Below are 9,961 nucleotides of genomic sequence, written 5' to 3' on the forward strand. Positions count from 1 at the left end.
GTAAAGATGTGAAAAGACACAAATGATGAAGAGAAGGGGGAAGATAGTGTGATATAGTATTAAGTAGGGGTTATATGGTTCAGGTAACTATGGAATGGTAAAGGAAGAATGCGGTAAAAAGACAAAAGGAATGAGATTGTATTTATTCAAATCCCATAGATATGTTACGACTCTTGAACATAATGCAAGCACGACACCTGGGAGAGGAAGTAAGGGTTCCCACCTGGGATGTTATTGATAAATAAGTGCTAATAAACACTTGATACATAAGGAGCCAATGCGAGAGGTAAGTGAAGACAAAGGAAATAACCCAGGAGAGATTACGCAAAATACAGATATGAGAATGGACCAACGAGTAGCTAGTAGTTAATTCAGAAAGAGTCTAGTTATGGCTAGACAAGAGGACACAGATAAATTAATAGATCATGCAAGATAGTGAACCCCAACATAAGGAATTTAGTCTCGCAGATACGAGATCGCAATCCTTGAAAAATTATCAGATAGGAGTTGGGGTAGTTAAAGGTACCGTTTAAGTTTTACAAAAATAAGAGAGAGTGCCACTAAGGAGACAATCCAAATTTGAGTTTAGAAGTAAACCTACGAGCACAAGGGCACAAATGTATGTAACTAAGGATATTTATAGGCGATGTAACATCATCAAAAATTCCATCGAATATAAGATGTAATAAGCTCACAGCTTTACAAGAGTCAGGGAGTCTCCCCTAAGTACTACAACGAAAGACTAGTTGAGGAAATAAGGAAGAAGGCTTCAACCTAAGCATAGCGACCTAAAGAAATAATGGTCTTGTAACAACAGTCTCACTACAACATCGTATGCACTCTATAAGAAAGTGGCACCTATTGTGACTAATGAACGGGAAGAAAAATCGAAAGTAATATTCGAGTTCATATAGGTTGCATGAAATTCCAATATGTGTGGGCACTAAGATAAGCCAAGTATTCATGCAGCCAGTGGTAGAATGACCGGGAAAAGTAATTGCTTATGTTTAAAGGCAACAAAGAAGGCACAAAAGGAAATCTATGGTGCTAGCAAGTTAAAGGAAGGTTTCGAGTAGTATAAATCGATATGTGTAGGTCGCAAGGTAAAGTATGGTAGAATGACAAGGTTTTTCGTTGATAGGCGTAAGGATAAGAAAAGGTGGGTGAGAAGGTGACAAGAATAGGTAAGGCCTCGGGTTTAAGCCCATCAAAACAAGAGAGCAGATGGTTTCCGTAAGTTATAGAAAGCTCAGTATAGCTTGAATTAAATCGGAGGAGTCTAAGATTAGGAGCATTTAGAAGAGATGGAATGCTACCCTGGTAGTAGAATAAGGGTGTAATTGTGATAGATAAGAGGATGACATTTGGGCCTTTGATTGAGTAGTGATTTAAAGAAAAGGGATTTTGTGGATGGCATGGGATTAGAATACCCCAAAAGATTAATCACATTGGGAGCCCCAAACTCAGGGAGCGCGACCGGCGCTCAACCGAGTTAACCCGGCTGAGCAAGCCTGTTAGATTTCATTATTCCCAAATTCATCTTTGAATAAAGAGGAGATGTACTCCGTTAAGCAAATACTGAAAAGATCTCATTAACCACTTCCATTTCATTCCCATTAACAACATCATTCAATATTTCCAAAATAGTACGAGTTTATAGATTTAATGAAAAACATGTTGCCAAATACCAACAGCTCTAATTCAATTCCCAACATCAAACACTACCCACAACCTGTCTATGAAGCCTCTAAGTACAACATAAGAATAATATGGAGATTCCGGCAACAAGACCCGGCTATACCTCAAAACACAGTACATGATAAATAAAAGATATATGACCCCGAAATGAAGTGGGGCTCACCAAGTTAGTTGAAGAGAGTGTACCACTATCATAGATCAATGTCGCATTCTGTGGAACTACCTGCATCCATTAAAGATGCAGCGCCCCTGGCAAAAGAGACGTTAGTATTGTCGAATCGTACTAGTATGTAAAGCTAAAAGTCCTCTTTCAAAATAGAATGACCATATAAGAAAAGAAAAATCATAGAAATAAGAAGTCACAACCAACTATATCCAAATGCCCAATTGAAATATAACAATTTTCAAAACACGAAAATAATATATATTTTTGGTTGGGAGATCATTAGCACCGATATACCACCTTCTTTGTTAGCACGGAGTCCGATCATGCCCGATCGGCTATGCCATTTCCCCACGAACAACGTGGTTTTACATGTGATGCGAAAGAAAGTTGTTACGAAGAGTAGTACCACCATGTGCGTAACATGGTGTCCGATCTCCACCTGATCATCTAGGCCGCCTTCCCACATATGCCGTGTGGGTTGATTTTTTCCAATCTACAATTATTACTAGTTTCATCCCAATTAAGGGGAATAATTTCACAATTTCACCAATATTTCAATTTCATCCCAAATAAGGGGAATAATCACAATCCACCCCTACACCGGTATGTGTAGTTTCAGGTGTGGGTTACGACCCACCCTTCCTCGATTTTGGTAATGATGCTCCCAAAAACATTTTAGATTTGATTTACACACATAGGTAACATGAATACAATTGTACTCACCTCAACATCTTTCATATTGTATAAATTCTCATTAGTATTTGCAGTCATTTACAACGACAATATTTTCTTGGCTCATTTGGCCATTCACAAAATTCTTTATTCCTGGCACGATGGCCGTATTTCATATTCTACACTTTCACCTCTTTCAATTTCAAAGATCACCATCAAATATCAACATATAGAATATTTCAGCAATCATATACCTCAAATTTATTAGTAATGAAAACTTTAAACACAAAAGGTTTCTTCCCAAATAATGGGGCATACCGACCAACAATACAAGCACACATCAAAATCATAAACAATCAATACACCATTTATTCTTACAATACTCTTTCCCAGAAATGACAATATACACTTTCAACACCTGAGTATGTAAGAACTCGAATCCTACTGGATATATTTATAAAGCAAAGCATAAGTTAAAGCAGCCACTTATGGGCATGAATTGAGTACAAAACTTTTTAGGCCATTCTATTTTCGAAATCATTTTAAAACAATTGAGTCGAGGCTCATTTCATATTCTTTATCGCATCCTCTCATTTCATTTGCACTACTAGCCACAATCATAACTTAAATTCTTGGCACGTTGGCCATACACTATATCCCCAATTCAATTATTTCATTTTCAAGCATCTTTATAGATTATCAACAACAAGATATTTTCAATGAAGACTTCAGGTACACATAAGAGCAATTTAGAGTCTTAAGCACATTGATTTTTTCTCACCCAATTGGTATACTAGTTTTCATTTAAAACATGACTCAAAGTCATAACATTTTAATATGCAAATCATAATTTGAACATATATCTTTCGACATAAGGCTCATTCGGAATAGTCAAGTTTATAGGAGATAACCCAAAATATAGAAATTAGAAATCTCGAGCCAACCATACTTAAACTTACGGGAACATTATGGAATTCGATTCTAAGAGAGAAAGTTTAGCCAACATACCTCAATTGAGCTTCTTTACACTCTAAAATATTCCAGAAATCTTAGCAACATCAATCTATTTTGAAAATGTAATAAATTGAATCAAAATTAGGAGGATGATCATGGTTCTAGCTCATTTGAGCATTTTATCAAACACTAGGTGTGCATTAAATTTTCAAAGTTCTTTAATGGTGGGTTCCATCATCCCAAACCCATTATCTACCATTCTTAGCTCAACAATCTTCTTATACCCTTTGATAACACATAGATGCAAGATGGACAAATCCCATGCCCAAATATTATCTTACTAATTGCCCAATTCTAGGCAAAATTCGAAATTGAGGGTTAGGGGTATAGAATCTTACCTTTAGGATGAAGACCTTATGGGTTTTCCTTGTTAATCTTCCAAGATTTGAGCAAGAATTGATGAATAATTAGCCTAGGGTTTCCTCTCTCTCTAGAACACTCTCATTTCTCTCCAAAACCTAAGATTTTTGCTCAAAAATGGTCCATTGTGTCTACTTAATGAAGTAGGGTCGGGTTATAAAAACTCAAAAATAAAGCTCAGGAATAGGATATGCGGTCGCATATGCGACTGCAAAATGGATATGCGTTCCGCATATCAGCTGCACAATTGGTCTCCGGAACTGGGAAAAATTTGCCTAGGTTTGCGGTCACTATGCAGCCTGCAGACCTGTTCTGAGGTCACATAATGAACCGCAGAACAGTTCTGCGGTCGTATAGTCGATCGCAGAATGGCATCCAAACCTGCCCATACCTGCCTCACTCTGCAGCCATTATGCGGCCCGTAGAGTGATTCTGAGGTCGCGTAATGGGCCGCAGAAAAGCATTTCTTTGCCAGAAATTTTCCTTTACCCCTCAGTGCATTGTTCAACCTAAAAAGTCTGGCACACACGAAACCTTGAATCCTCAAACATGTAAGCCTATTCCGGCACCACGAAACCTTGAATTCATTTGCGATATTTTTACGGGGCTTTACACTTAAATACTTCAAAATTTTCCGGGGTGTTATAATGACATATAGTTATTGAAGTATAGTATCGCCTCTAGGTGGATTAGGAAAATCACTTCAGATGTTCCCCGATGAGACGTGAACCCTAGTGATAATGTATTACGTAAGAGGTTTCAAGTTATCAGTGGTAGATTATGGATCAACATTAAGGTGAATTAAGAATGGATAGATAAAAGTTCCAAAGTATGAGATGAGATTAGGCTATCATTCTTAAGACGAACAGTAATGAGGAAGCATTAAAGGACTTAGATTTATACATGTAGGATAAGCAGCGAGAGAGTAACCTGGAGTTAGGTTGCAGACCTCGATAATAATAAAACCAAAGTAAGAGTTATGGTATAGTATGACCTATCTAGATGCAGTAAAGCCATAATGATAGATAACCGAGTCTATGAAACAAAATATAGCAATAGTCGTAAGTTCGACAAAGTACCGAGCGAATAACTTTAGTACACCTACAGATGCCCAAAGGGCCAGCTTGTCATAGTACTACATATGTTCACAAAGTGAGGCCTAGAGATTGGCTAACAGCTGGAGTAAAAAGGAGAGAAGATAGCATAGGCGCAGTACAAGGACATAGTTGTACAGGCTGCATGACAAAAGGTAGCAACAGTTACGAGAATGGAAGAATTCCGACCACAGGTCGTGGTGTGAGAAAGAGGCCTAAAGTGGGAATGCCCTGGCCTTTGGATTTATTCACAAGACAATTGCCTAGATAGCAAGGACAGTACTAAAGTATTCATAAGAGCTATCCGATTATGAGACCAATAAGCGCATCAGTCAATAATCGAGGAAGAATGTTCCAAAGGGGGGGAATAATGTTAGGCCCCATGTTTTCGTACGTAAAAGTACATCGTAAGTCAATTGATGTAGGCTCAAAATTGAGATCATCTTTGAAAGTACATAAAGTAAGTTAATAATGTTACTTTGGAGGTTACAAATATTAAAGATCATGGATAACAAATACCAAGAGGGTTGGAAGGCTTAGAAGCTAAATGAATTGAAGAAAATAAGTTTCGTCGAAAGTCGATAAGTTTGAAATATTATAACATGAACTTTGGGGGTGAGATTAGAGTTCTTAACATGATAAGGAGGTTATGTTATGAGTTATTTTAGTTGTATTATAGTCGTGTGTTACGTTTTGAAGTCAAGCGAGTTGTGGAACAAAAGTTGGCAAAGGTCATCACAAGTTACATTCATAATGTGCTGAAACTTTGGTCAAATGTAGCTGAGGTTTTCTCCCAATATACTTTGAATTACGGGATGATCCACCTACAAATTGAAGATCTATGAGTCTAGTTTCTAACACATTAAATCGTTTATCGATACGACATCAGAGTAGAGAGATATTTGCAGTTTCGCGAGACTGCGCAGACTACGTAGGTGACAAGTAGGTGTGTCACCTACTTGCTTAAATGAAAGGACGAAATATGTCCAAAAAGGGGCTAGTTTGAATTGGCCAAAGAGACCTTTTAAGGGCTGGTTTCCTTCAGATATTACACTCATTATGGATAAAAAAAAATCAGAGTTACACCCCAGCAAACGTCTCACAAAAATTCAACACAAAACCCTAAATGATTTTCTCTTCTTTTCAAGTTCTAGTTGGAGGAAAACCTAAGGGTTGAAGAACCAAGATAGGATCTGAGATATTCACCAAAAAGGCAAGTGTACTGCCTTATTTCATACATTTTTTATGCTGTAAAAGTAGAGAAATTAGTTCAATAATTGTAAGAACTCACGGGATGGTGATCGGAAGCCGTGAGTTCGAGTTATTCAACTTGTAGTGGACTATTTTATTGGATGTTTCGTGTTTTTTTTGGGTTGTCTATTTTGCTGCTGTTTTATGGAATTTTGGAGGAGAAAGGGTGTTGAGAAATACCACATAATGGTGGAATTGTGGGCTGGTCGTTCGTCGTTACATTTTCAGGTTGTTTGACACTACTATGGTGGTCGTTTTGTGTATGAAGTGAGTAGGGTGTGTGTGGACTGTTTTGTTGTATATTGTGATGGAGATAAGGTTGGTAAATGACGTATACATGTTTTTATTTTTGTGTTCTTGTTGTTGTTAGTTTTATGTCGAATTGTGGGGATGTAAAGATTATAGGGGAGATGCTGCCCGATTTATTATAAAATAAGCTTGTCGTTCGTATACGATAGTCGAACCTTCCATTACGTAATGATAGTATTATTATCGTTGTTGTAGATTAAGGTGTGACGAAGTGAATTCAACATGGTTATTGGACAGATTGTAATAAGGTATGTTAAGGCTATCCCTTCTTTCATTTTTGGCATGACCCATATGATACAACGAAACGAGCAAACATGCAACTTTCACAAATGGCTCTATTCTAAGAAGTACTAGGGTTGCCTATATGTCCTATTATTTTATCGTATGTTCATGGGTCTTAGAAAATACGTAAGTTGATTAAGTTTATCCGAAGGCATAATGATCTTAAGACATTCCGAGAGATCTTATTGACTTACTTCACTATGCATTGCATTCATTTATACATGTACATTGACCCATGACCAGATGGCATTATTTACGCATATATTATATGTATATGGGGTATGGGGAAAGGTTACAGCATTATATACGCACCACCACCTGATCAGCTGGTATACGTTGATGATTTCGCCCATAGAGGCCGAGATGATAAGATGGGATGCCCTCAGAGGCTTGATGATGTTATGTACGCATATACCTATGCATGATATGATATTTATATGCATATGCATGACATTACAAATGTTTCATGATTCACAGAGCTATTCAAACTTACAGGTTGAGTTCTTTACTCCATGTTTCCTTCATGTCTTTTATATACTGCTTTTTATGCCTTACATACTCGGTACTTTATTTGTACTGACGTCCCTTTTGCCTGGGGATGCTACGTTTCATGCTTGTAGGTCCCGATAGACAGGTTGACAGTCATCCTAATTGGCTATCAGCTCAGCGAAAGGTGTTGGTGCACTCCATTTACTCCGGAGTTGCCTATTTGGTCAGTATGCTTTGGACAAGTATAGATTGGTATGATAGGGCCCTGTCCCGGCCTTTATGACATTTATGTACTCTTAAAGGCTTGTAGACATATGTCATGTATATGGATGATTGTATTGACTTGTCGGCCTATGTTTTGAGTGTACAAACGATCATTTCGATCGTATAGGCCCGTATATCACATGTATGAGTTTGTATACCATGTTGGGTCGTCCTATGTCGAGTATTCCCTTATATTATATTTTGGTTATCTCATGATGGACCTTCTGGCCCACTTCCCCATGATGGTATGATAAGAAAAATTTGTTACATTGGTACTCGGTTGAGTAAGGCACCGGGTGCCCATCGCGGCCTTGCAGTTCGGGTCGTGACATGGTGGGACTTGGGGTATTTTTGTATCATTATGGATTCTACATTTAAATATCAGAAAGGTAAAAGGAATAACTTTAGATTCATAGAAGGTCTCTTCAGAGTGGGTGTCTCGATTGTGGTACTTTTGGTGTGCTTAAGAGGGAATACAACGGCTTATGTGCCTTAGAGCGGTGTGGTTTTGTGCTAGGATCTCTTGTGATGAGCTTTAGGTAAGGATCGTGGTGTTCTGGCAAGGAGAAGTGTAAACTTGAGGGTAATTCGGAAGAAACTCGAGAAATAGGATAGCTTGGTAGTAGGTTGGATCAACACGGTAATTGATATGATCGGTTCTTTGGGTACTTATGATGTGGTGAGTCTCTACAAGTGTTTTGTGGCAATACTCTTGGGATTGGCGGTCTGCGTGGCTTGGTTGAGTTAGAGGGATTCAATTCTAATTGCTTGGTTATGTGCAAATGGGTTTCGAAGAATTCTCGACGATTTCTGCCATAACTTGAGATGGATTGATCTACAGGTATGAGGGGTATGTAGCGTGTTATGATTTTCTCCTGGATGAGATCAAGTGGAAGGTTTTTGACTGACCAGGTATATATTCTATTTGTGACTCAGCGTTTATTATGAGATTCTCATGCTTTTCATATGATGGCATGATAGATGCGGTGCGTCCTGTGGGATTAAGATTTGCATGTACAAGGTGGCGGTTCCATTTTTGAGGGATGGTTGTGAGTTCTTAGACAACATGTTCGGTTTCAGGGATTTGATGAATGCTATTACTATTTGGTATTACCTGAGAAGGGTGCGCATTTCAGAAGGCGCACTGTGTTTTGACTTATGACCGCTTCATTGGTATTCTAGTACTCGCCTAGTTGATCGACCGCTGATGTTTAAATTTTTGCTATGTGGCATGGAAGAATTGTGGAAGTATTCCTCATGGGATGATCCTGTTTGAGATATGTGTTAGACATTCAGGTGATGGAGTTGGGATTGGCTATGGTGATTCGTTTGTTCTATGGATTTGGAGTCTGGGAGTCCTTAGAAGCAGATTGTTTCGTAGTTGCGGACTGTGAAGATGTGTCCAAAGTTAGCTAGATGGTGGTACGTGTTATGGTTAGATCATTGTGGACTTTTGGAGGGCTATGTATCCATTTGGGGATGATCGGAGTTGATTTGGGGGCCCATTGGTAGGCCCAATGAGGATGCGTATTCGACACCGGGTCGGATTAGTTAACTTCGTACTACTATTGTTGAGGGATGTGCCATTCAGTTAGAATTGATTTTATTCGTATCTGATATGTTCTATGTGTTACTCTTTCATGCTACAAGGGGTTGTGATTCGTTGGTTGTATGCACACATGGTGTGGTTCTGTTTGGGCCTTATAGCGAAATTCGAGTGAGATGGTGACTGGGGTGTGGAATGGTTGATTGCGCCTTGGTTATGGTCTTTCCGGGTTGTGGTATGTTGTGTTATTTTCTTCTCCATGGTCATGGTCATGCACTTCGTGTACTTGATGTCGAATTGTGCGTGGTTGTTGATTTTGAGCATTATGGCTTGAGGTATTTCATATGGATCAGTCCAAGGATGGGGTCACGCATTGCAGCTGGGTTATGTTGGGATATGATCCTTTGTGATTGATTCATGTGTCTTGGTTCTACTATGTGTGATGGGTTCGTAGCATTGCGTTTGTGGTGGCACCTATTGAGTCTGCAAGACGGATCTCTCATTTTATTCATTTTTTTCATGTTTGAGTACATTGGAATATTGCTTATTGGTGCACGGATTGCACGGTTTGTGGCTTTAGGTTGTATTGGTGCGGTTTGTGGCTTTAGGCTTTATTGGTGGGGCATGTCCGTAGAATAGCTGTGTTTGATGATGTGAGGTCATTGGACCTAGAATGGGAAGCTTTTATGGTTAGAAGTTATTGTTGCGAGCATCTGAGTTATATGCTATATCATGTGATTACATCTTGGGTTATGGTTATGACATGATACAGCTTGTTCAGACTTATACAGTGTGTAGGTGTGATATTAGGGTCTT

This window comes from Nicotiana tomentosiformis, chromosome 4 (genome assembly GCF_000390325.3).
Source record: "Nicotiana tomentosiformis chromosome 4, ASM39032v3, whole genome shotgun sequence".
Classification (NCBI taxonomy): Eukaryota; Viridiplantae; Streptophyta; class Magnoliopsida; order Solanales; family Solanaceae; genus Nicotiana; species Nicotiana tomentosiformis.